Source organism: Tympanuchus pallidicinctus, unplaced genomic scaffold (assembly GCF_026119805.1).
Source record: "Tympanuchus pallidicinctus isolate F22 unplaced genomic scaffold, pur_lepc_1.0 scaffold61, whole genome shotgun sequence".
Lineage (NCBI taxonomy): Eukaryota > Metazoa > Chordata > Aves > Galliformes > Phasianidae > Tympanuchus > Tympanuchus pallidicinctus.
The window spans coordinates 1-13,622 of record NW_026294782.1 but is presented as its reverse complement, the minus strand read 5'-3'; the positions used below and the strand labels follow the sequence as shown (position 1 = coordinate 13,622).

At 48.8% G+C, this 13,622-nt stretch overlaps 2 long non-coding RNA genes across 4 annotated transcripts; both read left to right on the top strand.

Moving 5' to 3' along the window:
• Positions 1-1,780: 1,780 nt before the first annotated feature.
• LOC128071890 (uncharacterized) lies at positions 1,781-4,421 on the top strand. 3 transcript variants are annotated; one of them, XR_008202032.1, is made up of 4 exons: positions 1,781-2,061; positions 2,233-2,334; positions 2,812-2,917; positions 4,262-4,421. It is a non-coding gene; the product is annotated as an uncharacterized LOC128071890 (long non-coding RNA). The 3 variants fall into 3 exon arrangements; XR_008202030.1 differs by lacking the exon at positions 4,262-4,421 and having other exon boundaries at positions 2,812-3,011; XR_008202031.1 differs by lacking the exons at positions 2,812-2,917; positions 4,262-4,421 and adding an exon at positions 2,566-2,803.
• Positions 4,422-4,457: 36 nt separating this feature from the next.
• LOC128071907 (uncharacterized) lies at positions 4,458-8,256 on the top strand. The gene is made up of 3 exons (XR_008202041.1): positions 4,458-4,849; positions 6,213-6,358; positions 7,395-8,256. It is a non-coding gene; the product is annotated as an uncharacterized LOC128071907 (long non-coding RNA).
• The last annotated feature ends 5,366 nt before the right edge of the window (positions 8,257-13,622 follow it).

The following is a 13,622-nucleotide window of genomic DNA, read 5'->3' as shown; positions in this document are numbered from 1 at the left end:
CAGGGATTTCTATGAAAATAAGCGATATTTTAGGGGAAAAAAAGGGATTTCTATGAAAATAAGCGATATTTTAGGGGAAAAACAGGGATTTCTGTGAAAATAAGCGATATTTTAGGGTTAAGAACAGGGATTTCTGTGAAAATAAGGGATATTTTAGGGTTAAAAACAGGGATTTCTGTGAAAATAAGCGATATTTTACGGTTAAGAACAGGGATTTCTGTGAAAATAAGTGATATTTTGGGGTTAAAAACAGGGATTTCTGTGAAAATAAGGGATATTTTAGGGTTAAAAACGGGGATTTCTATGAAAATAAGGGATATGTTAGGGGAAAAACAGGGATTTCCATGAAAATAAGCAATATTTTAGGGGAAAAACGGGGATTTCTATGAAAATAAGGCGATATTTTAGGGGAAAAACAGGGATTTCTATGAAAATAAGGGATATTTTAGGGGAAAAACGGGGAATTCCGTGAATATAAGGGGTATTTTAGGGGAAGAACAGGGATTTCTGTGAAAATAAGCGATATTTTAGGGTTAATAAAAAAGGGTTTTCTGTGAAAATAAGGGATATTTTGGGGTGAAAAACAGGGATTTCGATGAAAATAAGCAATATTGAAAGGGAACAACAGGGATTTCTGTGAAAATAAGCGATATTTTATGGTTAAAAACAGGGATTTCTGTGAAAATAAGCGATATTTTAGGGGAAAAACAGGGATTTCATGGAAAATAAGGGATATTTTAGGGGAAAGCCAGGGATTTCTGTGAAAATATGCGATGTTTTAGGGGAAAAACAGGGGTTTGTATGAAAATAAGCGATATTTCAGGGGAAAAACAGGGATTTCTGTGAAAGTAAGCGATATTTAAGGAGAAAAACTGGGATTTCTATGAAATAGAAATCCCCCTTACCATTAATTACCTACTGTAATCCTGCAGCATGATGGAAAACGCAACAACAGTAGCAGAGAATCAAAGTCCCAGGCTGTAGTAAGTCAGGATGTGCTCAAACACAGCAGCCGTAAACACAGCAACAGAACAAAAACCTGCTTACCTTTCGAAGACCTCATGCAAGCACAGACCTCCAGCCAAAACCCCCTCCCTTCTGATGCCAGTGCTTAAATGAGACCCGGAAGTGGGTGGAGCCTGGCTCCGCCCCCTTCCATCACTCAGGTGCGTTTCATGCACCTGAGCTTCTATGGTTTGTCCCTTCTCAATCATTGTTTCAAGCCACGACTTCGGGTTTCCGCTACCCCCCCCAACAGTATCGCTCCAACATCACTCCCTGATGTCCCCCCATGATGCTCCAACATCAGTCCCCAGCATCACTCCCCAGCATCACCCCCCACATCATCCCAGGGTCAGCTCAGTGTTACCCTCAGTGTCACTCTATCAGTACTGAAATTTGTGCTCCCCTATCTATTAGCAATTTTACCCAATGCCTTTGAGGACAGACTTCAATCAAAATCCGCGTGCCATTGTCGCTCATCCTTTGATCAAACTCCCCTTGCCGGACAGGCAGACCCAATCACCTGCTTGTAATCAGTCTTTTGTTGTTGTTTACAGCCTGAAGCAGTGATGGAGCACCTGGTGAGGGGTGTGGGCAGCCCTGCCAGCACAGGTGGAAGCAATTTGCCTGTGGGACCGGATAGGGCTGAGCTTGGCTCCACCCCCTCCCTGCCCATATTTAAGGGCTGGGAACAGCCAGGGCAGCATTCAGCTTGGGATCTGCCTCCATGGGAGCATTGGGAGCCAGTTCTGCTCGTTGGAATGGGGTGAGTGACTGATGCTTTGTTGCAGGGCTCTGGTCTTTCTGGTTTTGGGGATCCTGACTGCTTTTAAGGGCTGGAAGCTGTAAGGGCAGCATCTCTGTATGGAGGCTGCTTCCTTTGGGGTGTGGGCTGAGTGTTTGTTTTTGGGATGGGGTCATTGATTTCTTATGTATTGCTGGATTGTAATTTCACTTTCTGGGGGCTGCTGACCACATTTAAGGTCTGTCAGCAGAAGGAGCAGCAACTGCACCTGGAGGCTGCTTCCTTCAGAGCGTGGGGTGAACCCTTGAAACGGGGTGAGTGAGTCTTTATTCCAGGGTTGCAACATCTTGTTTTTTGGGGGATCCTGCCCCCACTTAAGGGCTGGCAGCCTTTAAGGTGGTATCTGTCTTTAGAGACTGTCTCTTTGGGAGCGTGGGGTGAGGGCCGGTCCTTGAGAAAGGATGAGTGATTCCTTCTTGTTTTAGGGCTGTGATCTTTCCTGTTTTTGGGGCATCCTGACCACATTTGAGTGCTGGCAGATGTAAGGGCAGCGTTGATCTCTGGAGGCTGTCTCCTGTGGAGCATGGGTGAGTTTTGGCCTTTGAGAAGGGTGTAAGTGGTTTCTTTGTTTTTTCTTTATTTCAGGCTGCAATCTCCATTTTTTCTTTTCTTTTTTTATTATTATAATTTAGTATCCTGACCCCATTTAAGGGGTGGAAGCCATAAGGGCAGCATCTCTACCTGGAGACTGCTTCCCTGGCAGCGTGGGCTGAGTGTTCATCTTTGGAATGGAGTAACTTCTTCTTCCTTTATTTCAGGGCTGTTATGCACTGCTTCCAACCGTGCAGAGTTGTTTGAGGGCATTCTGTGCACCCTTAGGTGTAATAAGTCTTCATCTTTATAGGAAGCCAAGGTTTGTCCTCTTCTGGACCGCTGTACTCAGCATCACCCCAGATATCTCCATCCTAATTGTCTGGAGATGCTGTTAGTTTCCTAATCTGTATGACACCCAAACCCCAATTCCTCTTCCTCCCACCCCCTGACCCGCATTCAATGCTCTGCAGCTCTGGTTCCCAACAGTGTGATGAAGTGAAGCCCCTGCTCTGCTGAATACTGGGACTGGCCCAGAGAGGCTCTGATGGATGTGGATTATCCCAGCTGGAGTACTTGGTACTATTGGTGGTGATCTCATCCAACTGCCACACAACGAACAGGAACATCCACAGCCAGATCAGTGCCCAGAGCCTGACCCAGCGTCACCTTGGAAGGGACAGGGCATCCATCGTGTCTGCGTAATCTGTTCTGCTGTGTCACCACCATCACTGTACAAGATTTTCTTCATATCTAGGCTAAATCTTTCCTTGTTCTTCCCTTCAGGTGTTGAAAGGCTGTTACCAGATCACCTCGGAGCCTTCACTTCTGCAGGCTGAACAGCTCCAGCTCTCTGTCTTTATAGGAAAGGCATTCCATCCCTCGGTTCATGTTTGTGGCCATTCTCTGGATGTGCTCCAACAGCTCCACGTCTGTCCTGCACTGTAGGCATCCACATCCACACACAGCACCTGCAGGTGAGGCCTCCCAGCGCAGAGCAGAGGGGCAGGACCGCCTCCCTTCGCCTGCTGACCGCACATCTTTGGAGCCCAGCATACGGTTGGCTTTCTGGGCTGGAAGGCGCGTTGCTGAGTGCCACTACTCAGCCTGTTGAGGTCCCTCTGGATGGCATCCCGTCCCTCTGGTGTGTCACCGCACCCCACAGCTTGGTGTCGTTAGGGTGCACTCCACCCTACTGTCAATGTCGCTGATGAAGGGGCAATCCCAGATGTTTGTGCAAACTCAGCAAAGAACACCTTGAGAGCAGCTCCACAGAGAAGGACTTGCAGATCCTGGTGGGTGAGAAGCTGGACGTCAGCCAGCAGAGCGGGCTTGCAGCCTGGAAGGCCAGCTGTGTTCTGGGCTGCATTAAAAGAGGAGCGGCCAGCAGGGAGAGGGAGGTGATCGTCCCCATCTGCTCTGCTCTTGTGAGGCCCCATCTGCAGCGCTGCATCCAGGCCTGGGGCCCCCAGCACAGGAAGGACGTGGAGCTCACGGAGCGGGTCCAGAGGAGGCACTGAGATGATCAGATGGTTGGAGCAGCTCTCCTACAAGGAAAGGTTGAGGGAAGTGGGCTTGTTGAGACTGGAGAAGAGAAGGCTTGGGGGGGACCTGATTGCAGCCTCACAGTACTTGAAGGGGGGAACAGCAGGAAGGGGAATGGCTGTTTACGAGGGTGGATTGTGATAGGACAAGGGGGAATGGTTTTAAACTGAGACAGGGGAGGTTTACGTTGGTTATTAGGAGGAAGCTTTTCATACAGAGGGTGTTGACGCACTGGAACGTGCCTCAGAGTCCTTTCCAGGAGGATCTGCTCCATGACTTTTTGCAGCACAGAGGTGAGACTGACATGTTGGCAGTTCCCAGGGTCACACTTTATATCTGCAGTAACAGCTGTGCTGTCACCTTTTTTCTGCTCACCAGGGACTTCACCTGACTGCCTCGACTTCTCAAATACCACTGAGAGTGGCTCGGTGACTGCAGCACTGAATTCCCTCAGAGCTCTGGGACTCGTCTCATCAGGACCCAAAGACTCCTGGATGCTCGGGTCCTCAGGTTGTCCAGAACCTGATCTCTCATCACAGTGTGGGATAGGGAGGGGTCTATGGGACCAGCATTGCTTCCTCAATCCCCACCTACCAAACCAAAGGTGAGGGCGGTGTATAATGAGCAGTTATCAGAGAAGATGGAAGATGGATGTTGTTGGGTACCTCAGCCTTCTCCTTGTCTGTTGTTCCCAGCTCAGTGCTGCTGGTAAGCAGCATCGTGTGCAGAGCGCAGCCACGTTGATCAGAGAAAGGAGTGCAGGTTTGTGAAAGAGGCACATCTGCAGGGCAGTGCCTTCATTACTGCGTTGTGTCCCACAGGTGGCAGCAGACTGCGGCACTCCCGAGTGCCGTAACGACCGCATGGAGATGCGTGGCTCTTCAGGCAGCAGCAAGGAACCGGAATCTGCATTTCCTGGGATGCCCGGAACTCCGCTTTGCTGGCTGGTAATTGTCTGCCCAGCAGGTAAGGGCAATGCACACCCACCAGTGTTTACCCATTCCCTAGCATGGCACAGCACGGTGCTCCCAGAGCTCTTCATTGCACTTCGTGGTGCCCTGGATGCTGCCTGTCCTTTTCTTTCTGTGTTCTCCTTGTCTCTGGCCTTTCACTGCAGCGTTTTCATTCCCTTTGCCCTTGCTGTTCCCTACTCCATTCTCTTGCCCTCCTGTTTTTGTGTTCCATGCCACGTTCTCTTGGCCGCTGCCCTTGGCTTTCTTTGCCGCATTCACTTCAGCATTCAGTTTTGGCGTTCCGTGCCGCGTTCTCTCGCCCTCCTGTTCTGGCATTTCCTTCCATGTTCTCTTAGCCGTTGCCATTGGTTGGGCATCCTCTTGTCCTCCTGTTTTTGTGTTCCATGCTGGGTTCTCTTGGCCGTTGCCCTTGGCTTTCTTTGCCATATTCACTTCAGCATTCAGTTTTGGCGTTCCCTGCTGCGTTCTCCTGCCCTCCTGTTTTGGCGTTTCTTGCCGTGTTCTCTTGGCCATCATCCTTGGCATTTCCTTCCACGTTCTCTTGGCCCTTGCCCTTGTCTGGGCATTCCCTTGCCCCCCTGTTATTGTGTCCCATGCTATGTTCTCTTGGCCATTGCCCTTGGCTTTCTGTAGCCACATTCTCTTCACCATTTGATTTTGGCGTTCCCGGCAGCGTTCTCTTGCCCTCCTGTTCTGGCACTTCCTGCCATGTTTTCTTAGCCCTTTCCTGGGCATTCCATGCCGTGCTCCCTCAGCCTTCTGTTTTGGCATTTTGTGCTGCGTTCTTTTGGCCGTTGCCCTTGGCCTTTCCTGCTGCGGTCTCTTTGGCTGTATATTTTGGCCTTTCCTGTTGCGTTCTCTTTGCCCTCCCCTTGGCTTTCCATTGGTGCTCTCTTTGCTTTTGCCCTTGCCTTAGCTTGGCTGTTTGCTTTGCATTTACCTTGGCTTTCCACGGGAGTTCTGCTTTCCTTTGCCTTTGGCACTCTGGGATTAGCTGCGAGGATACATTAACATTAACATTAACCTGAACCCACAGCTGAATGGGAGTTCTAACGATAACTTTGTTAACCTGCAGCGTATCTGTAGACCAAACCCTTAACCCAGTGTTGAAAATGTCTCTTACCCTGAATGCTGCTGTAAAAATAATGCCCCATGTTTTGTCAAATAACCCTAATTGTAGTGCAGAATACTGATGTTAGACCATCTGTAACTTCAACCCTATCAATACCATTAATTCTATCCCTAACGTTAATTATAATTAATTACAACCCTTGTGTCATCATTACAGCATTGTGCTCAGGGTGCAGCCCCACACATGCGGGGCAGCGCCTTCATTACTGCGTTGTGTCCCACAGGTGGCAGCAGAGTTGCGTTGCTCCTGAGCGCTGTAAGGACAGCACGGAGATGCGCGGCTCTTCAGGCAGCAGCAAGGAACCGGAATCTGCATTTCCTGGGATGCCCGGAACCCCGCTTTGCTGGCCGGTAATTGTCTGCCCAGCAGGTAAGGGCGATGCTCACCCACCGGTGTTTACTCATTACTTAGCGAGGCACAAGGTAGGGTTCACAGAGCTCATTTCTGCACTTCACGGTGCCCTGGATGCTGCCTGTCCTTTTCTTTCTGTGTTCTCCTCGCCTCCAGCCTTTCCCTGCTGCGTTCTCTTGCCCTCCTGTTTTGGCGTTCCCTGTGGCATTCTCTTGGCCGTTTGCCCTTGGCCACCTTCACTGCGTTTTCTTTGGCCTTCGGCTTTGGCCATCTGTGCCACATTCCCTTGGCCTTTGTCCTTGGCCTTCTTTGCCACGTTCACTTTCCCTCCCGTTCTGGCGTTCCCTACAGCATTATTTTGGCCTTCAGTTCTGGCGTTCCTGGCTGCGTTCTCTTTGGCCGTTGCCCTCGGCCTTCTTTGCCCCATTCCCTTTGGCCTCCTGTTCTGGCGTTCCCTGCGGCGTTCTCTTTGGCTTCTATTTTGGCGTTCCCTTCCATGTTCTTTTTGGCCATTGCTCCTGGCCTTCTTTGCCCATTCCCTTTGGCCTCTTGTTTTGTCTTCTCCTACAGCATTCTCTTTGCCTTTGGTTTTGGCCTTTTGTGCCGCATTCTCTTTGGCCATTGCCCTTGACCTTCTGCATCGGCCTTCCCTGCAGCGTTCTCACGGACCTCGCCCTCCATTTTGGCCTTCTGCGTTGATCTCTTTGGTCTCCATTCTGGCGTTCTCTGCGGCCTTCTCCTTGGGCCTGACCTCTGACGCGACCTTTGGCGTTCTCCATGTCTTTCCCATCCCTTTGCCCTCTGTTTTGGCGTTCCCTCGGCTGTTCTCCTTGCCTTTTGCTCCTGCCTTTGCCTTGGCCTTCCCTAACGGTCACTCTAACCCTAATCCTGATGTACCTAACCCTAACACCTTTCCTGTTAAATACTCCTAACCTTACTCTGAAGCCTTTTCTTCAAGCGGTGTTTGGCTTCCACATTTTGTGGGGGTGGGCTGACGGTGAGCACAGTTTGGGTCTCGGCGTTCCTCCTTCTAAAGCGTGTCTCTGTATTACAGGTGAAGATGCCTTCGACGCTTCCAGTCGATGACTTCCCCCCTGCGACGCCATTGGCTTTCCAGGCCTCCCACACTCACCGCCAGCTCGGTTCGGTCAACCGTTACCCGAATCCCCGCTCCGTTCCCTTTCCATGATCTTCCCGTCACTCTGCCACAAGCCCCTACCAAGGTCATCGCAGGCAGCGTGTGGGATGCGGCGCTCGGTCTCATTGCAGTTCATCCCATCGGCCTCAGCCCAGCGATCCAACCCACCCGCACCCTTCCTGAGGGCCCTTCTGCTCCCAGGCCAATCAACGCTTCCTTCTGATGCCATCTGCGTTCCTTCCAGGCCATTTTCAGGCTCGTGCCCCTTTGTGGCCATTTTGAGAGTTGTGCTGATTTCAGCATGTGCATTCAATTGACTTCAACCAAATTGGCTTTAGCTTGACATACAATTAATGTAAACCAAATTGGCTTTAGTTTTACATTCAATTGACTTCAACCAAATTGGCTTTAGCCTTGCATTCAATTGACTTCAACCAAATTGGCTTTAGTTTTACATTCAATTGGCTTCAACCAAATTGGCTTTAGCTTTACATTCAATTAATGTAAGCCAAATTGGCTTTAGCTTTGCCTTGGTTACGGGGTTGGGCTAGCCTTGCTTTGTTTGCTCCTAGGCAGGGCTAACCCAACCCCGTAACCAAGGGCCGTTGGAGGCAATTTTGTTCCTTCCCGGCCAGTCTGAGACTCGCGCCCCATTGCGGCCATTTTGAGAGTTGTGCTGATTTCAGCATCTGCGTTCAATTTATCTCAACCAAATTGGCTTTAGCCTTGCAATCATTTTGCATCAACCAAATTGGCTTTAGCTTTACATGCAATTGACTTCAATCCAAATTGGCTTTGGCTTTGCATTCAATTGACTTCAACCAAATTGACTTTAGCTTTGCATTCAATTGACTTCAACCAAATTTGCTTTAGCTTTACATTCAATTGGCTTCAACCAAATTGGCTTTAGCTTTACATTCGATTGACTTCATCCAAATTGGCTTTAGCTTTACATCCAATTAATGTAAGCCAAATTGGCTTTAGCTTTGCCTTGGTTACGGGGTTGGGCTAGCCTTGCTTTGTTTGCTCCTAGGCAGGGCTAACCCAACCCCGTAACCAAGGGCCGTTGGAGGCGATTTTGTTCCTTCCGGCCAGTCTGAGACTCGCGCCCCATTGCGGCCATTTTGAGAGTTGTGCTGATTTCAGCATCTGCGTTCAATTTATCTCAACCAAATTGGCTTTAGCCTTGCAATCATTTTGCATCAACCAAATTGGCTTTGGCCTTGCATTCAATTGACTTCAACCAAATTGGCTTTAGCCTTGCATTCAATTGGCTTCAACCAAATGGCTTTAGCTTTACATTCAATTAATGTAAACCAAATTGGCTTTAGCTTTACATTCAATTGACTTCAACCAAATTGGCTTTAGTTTTACATCCAATTAATGTAAGCCAAATTGGCTTTAGCTTTGCCTTGGTTACGGGGTTGGGCTAGCCTTGCTTTGTTTGCTCCTAGGCAGGGCTAACCCAACCCCGTAACCAAGGGCCGTTGGAGGCAATTTTGTTCCTTCCGGCCAGTCTGAGACTCGCGCCCCATTGCGGCCATTTTGAGAGTTGTGCTGATTTCAGCATCTGCGTTCAATTTATCTCAACCGAATTGGCTTTAGCATGTGCATTCAATTGGCTTCAACCAAATTGGCTTTAGCTTTACATTCAATTGACTTGAACCAAATTGGCTTTGGTTTTGCATTCAATTGGCTTCAACCAAATTGGCTTTAGCCTTGCATTCAATTGGCTTCAACCAAATTGGCTTTAGCTTTACATCCAATTAATGTAAGCCAAATTGGCTTTAGCTTTGCCTTGGTTACGGGGTTGGGCTAGCCTTGCTTTGTTTGCTCCTAGGCAGGGCTAACCCAACCCCGTAACCAAGGGCCGTCGGAGGCGATTTTGTTCCTTCCCGGCCAGTCTGAGACTCGCGCCCCTTTGTGGCCGTTCTGAGAATTGCAATGTCTTTGAGTGGGCTGAGATCTGCACTGCTTTTGAGGTGGTTGCACTATGCAACATTCTCACAAGTGTGGTGTCACTAATGGGGTGTGGAGGCTTTGTACCCTTTCTCTGGTTGGTCTGACATCTATGTGAACCATGTCTTAAAGTGTACTGCGTATGCGTGTGCTGCGCCTGTAAATTGCGTCGTGCCATGTATGCAATATGTGTTAAGTTGCGCCTGTAAACTGTGTTGTGCCATGTACAGAATGTGTGGATGCTGCGCCTATAAACTAAGTCTTGGAATCAGAGACCCATATTCATGACATGTTCTGCTTCTCAATGTGTAGTTGCTGGTATAGCGCGTATGTATATGATTGTATGAGTCATGCCTTGTGGAAACAGCACTGTAATAAACAAACAGTTAAACAATGCACGTATGTTGTGTGTCTTGCTTTGTCACGGCAACGACTGGAAGGACACTGGAAGGTAGGTGAGAAAGGTAGGTGTGGAGGGTGGTAGACGGGGGTTAGACTTAGACATAGACACTGGGGGTTAGATTAGACTGAGACTTAGATGGGGTTAGACTTAGACTTAGACACTGGGGGTTAGACTTAGACACTGGGCATTAGACTTAGACACTGGGGGTTAGACTTAGACTTAGACACTAAGGGTTAGACTTAGACTGAGACTTAGATGGGGGTTAGACTTAGACTTAGACACTGGGGGTTAGACTTAGACACTGGGGGTTAGACTTAGACTTAGACTTAGATGGGGGTTAGACTTAGACTTAGACACTGGGGGTTAGACTTAGACTTAGACACTAAGGGTTAGACTTAGACACTGGGGGTTAGACTTAGACTTAGACACTGGGGGTTAGACTTAGACACTGGGGGTTAGACTTAGACACTGGGGGTTAGACTTAGACACTGGGGGTTAGACTTAGACTTAGACACTGGGGGTTAGACTTAGACTTAGACACTGGGGGTTAGACTTAGACTTAGACACTGGGGGTTAGACTTAGACACTGGGGGTTAGACTTAGACTTAGACTTAGATGGGGGTTAGACTTAGACACTGGGGGTTAGACTTAGACTTAGACACTAAGGATTAGACTTAGACACTGGGGGTTAGACTTAGACTTAGACACTGGGGGTTAGACTTAGACTTAGACACTGGGGGTTAGACTTAGACTTAGACTTAGACTTAAGGGTTAGACTTAGACTTAGACACTGGGGGTTAGACTTAGACACTGGGGGTTAGACTTAGACTTAGACTTAGACACTGGGGGTTAGACTTAGACTTAGACACTGGGGGTTAGACTTAGACTGAGACTTAGATGGGGGTTAGACTTAGACTTAGACACTGGGGGTTAGACTTAGACACTGGGGGTTAGACTTAGACTTAGACACTGGGGGTTAGACTTAGACTTAGACACTGGGGGTTAGACTTAGACACTGGGGGTTAGACTTAGACTTAGACACTGGGGGTTAGACTTAGACTTAGACACTGGGGGTTAGACTTAGACTTAGACACTGGGGGTTAGACTTAGACACTGGGGGTTAGACTTAGACTTAGACACTGGGGGATTAGACTTAGACTTAGACACTGGGGGTTAGACTTAGACTTAGACACTAAGGGGTTAGACTTAGACACTGGGGGTTAGACTTAGACTTAGACACTGGGGGTTAGACTTAGACACTGGGGGTTAGACTTAGACTTAGACACTGGGGGTTAGACTTAGACTTAGACACTGGGGGTTAGACTTAGACTTAGACACTGGGGGTTAGACTTAGACTTAGACACTAAGGATTAGACTTAGACACTGGGGGTTAGACTTAGACTTAGACACTGGGGGTTAGACTTAGACTTAGACTTAGACACTGGGGGTTAGACTTAGACTTAGACACTGGGGGTTAGACTTAGACTTAGACACTGGGGGTTAGACTTAGACTTAGACACTGGGGGTTAGACTTAGACTTAGACACTAAGGGTTAGACTTAGACACTGGGGGTTAGACTTAGACTTAGACACTGGGGGTTAGACTTAGACTTAGACACTGGGGGTTAGACTTAGACTTAGACACTGGGGGTTAGACTTAGACTTAGACACTGGGGGTTAGACTTAGACTTAGACACTGGGGGTTAGGCTTTAGGCTTTAGGCTTTAGGCTTTAGGCTTTAGGCTTTAGGCTTTAGGCTTTAGGCTTTAGGCTTTAGGCTTAGGCTTTAGGGTTAGGGTTAGGGTTAGGGTTAGGGTTAGGGTTAGGGTTAGGGTTAGGGTTAGGGTTAGGGTTAGGGTTAGGGTTAGGGTTAGGGTTAGGGTTAGGGTTAGGGTTAGGGTTAGGGTTAGGGTTAGGGTTAGGGTTAGGGTTAGGGTTAGGGTTAGGGTTAGGGTTAGGGTTAGGGTTAGGGTTAGGGTTAGGGTTAGGGTTAGGGTTAGGGTTAGGGTTAGGGTTAGGGTTAGGGTTAGGGTTAGGGTTAGGGTTAGGGTTAGGGTTAGGGTTAGGGTTAGGGTTAGGGTTAGGGTTAGGGTTAGGGTTAGGGTTAGGGTTAGGGTTAGGGTTAGGGTTAGGGTTAGGGTTAGGGTTAGGGTTAGGGTTAGGGTTAGGGTTAGGGTTAGGGTTAGGGTTAGGGTTAGGGTTAGGGTTAGGGTTAGGGTTAGGGTTAGGGTTAGGGTTAGGGTTAGGGTTAGGGTTAGGGTTAGGGTTAGGGTTAGGGTTAGGGTTAGGGTTAGGGTTAGGGTTAGGGTTAGGGTTAGGGTTAGGGTTAGGGTTAGGGTTAGGGTTAGGGTTAGGGTTAGGGTTAGGGTTAGGGTTAGGGTTAGGGTTAGGGTTAGGGTTAGGGTTAGGGTTAGGGTTAGGGTTAGGGTTAGGGTTAGGGTTAGGGTTAGGGTTAGGGTTAGGGTTAGGGTTAGGGTTAGGGTTAGGGTTAGGGTTAGGGTTAGGGTTAGGGTTAGGGTTAGGGTTAGGGTTAGGGTTAGGGTTAGGGTTAGGGTTAGGGTTAGGGTTAGGGTTAGGGTTAGGGTTAGGGTTAGGGTTAGGGTTAGGGTTAGGGTTAGGGTTAGGGTTAGGGTTAGGGTTAGGGTTAGGGTTAGGGTTAGGGTTAGGGTTAGGGTTAGGGTTAGGGTTAGGGTTAGGGTTAGGGTTAGGGTTAGGGTTAGGGTTAGGGTTAGGGTTAGGGTTAGGGTTAGGGTTAGGGTTAGGGTTAGGGTTAGGGTTAGGGTTAGGGTTAGGGTTAGGGTTAGGGTTAGGGTTAGGGTTAGGGTTAGGGTTAGGGTTAGGGTTAGGGTTAGGGTTAGGGTTAGGGTTAGGGTTAGGGTTAGGGTTAGGGTTAGGGTTAGGGTTAGGGTTAGGGTTAGGGTTAGGGTTAGGGTTAGGGTTAGGGTTAGGGTTAGGGTTAGGGTTAGGGTTAGGGTTAGGGTTAGGGTTAGGGTTAGGGTTAGGGTTAGGGTTAGGGTTAGGGTTAGGGTTAGGGTTAGGGTTAGGGTTAGGGTTAGGGTTAGGGTTAGGGTTAGGGTTAGGGTTAGGGTTAGGGTTAGGGTTAGGGTTAGGGTTAGGGTTAGGGTTAGGGTTAGGGTTAGGGTTAGGGTTAGGGTTAGGGTTAGGGTTAGGGTTAGGGTTAGGGTTAGGGTTAGGGTTAGGGTTAGGGTTAGGGTTAGGGTTAGGGTTAGGGTTAGGGTTAGGGTTAGGGTTAGGGTTAGGGTTAGGGTTAGGGTTAGGGTTAGGGTTAGGGTTAGGGTTAGGGTTAGGGTTAGGGTTAGGGTTAGGGTTAGGGTTAGGGTTAGGGTTAGGGTTAGGGTTAGGGTTAGGGTTAGGGTTAGGGTTAGGGTTAGGGTTAGGGTTAGGGTTAGGGTTAGGGTTAGGGTTAGGGTTAGGGTTAGGGTTAGGGTTAGGGTTAGGGTTAGGGTTAGGGTTAGGGTTAGGGTTAGGGTTAGGGTTAGGGTTAGGGTTAGGGTTAGGGTTAGGGTTAGGGTTAGGGTTAGGGTTAGGGTTAGGGTTAGGGTTAGGGTTAGGGTTAGGGTTAGGGTTAGGGTTAGGGTTAGGGTTAGGGTTAGGGTTAGGGTTAGGGTTAGGGTTAGGGTTAGGGTTAGGGTTAGGGTTAGGGTTAGGGTTAGGGTTAGGGTTAGGGTTAGGGTTAGGGTTAGGGTTAGGGTTAGGGTTAGGGTTAGGGTTAGGGTTAGGGTTAGGGTTAGGGTTAGGGTTAGGGTTAGGGTTAGGGTTAGG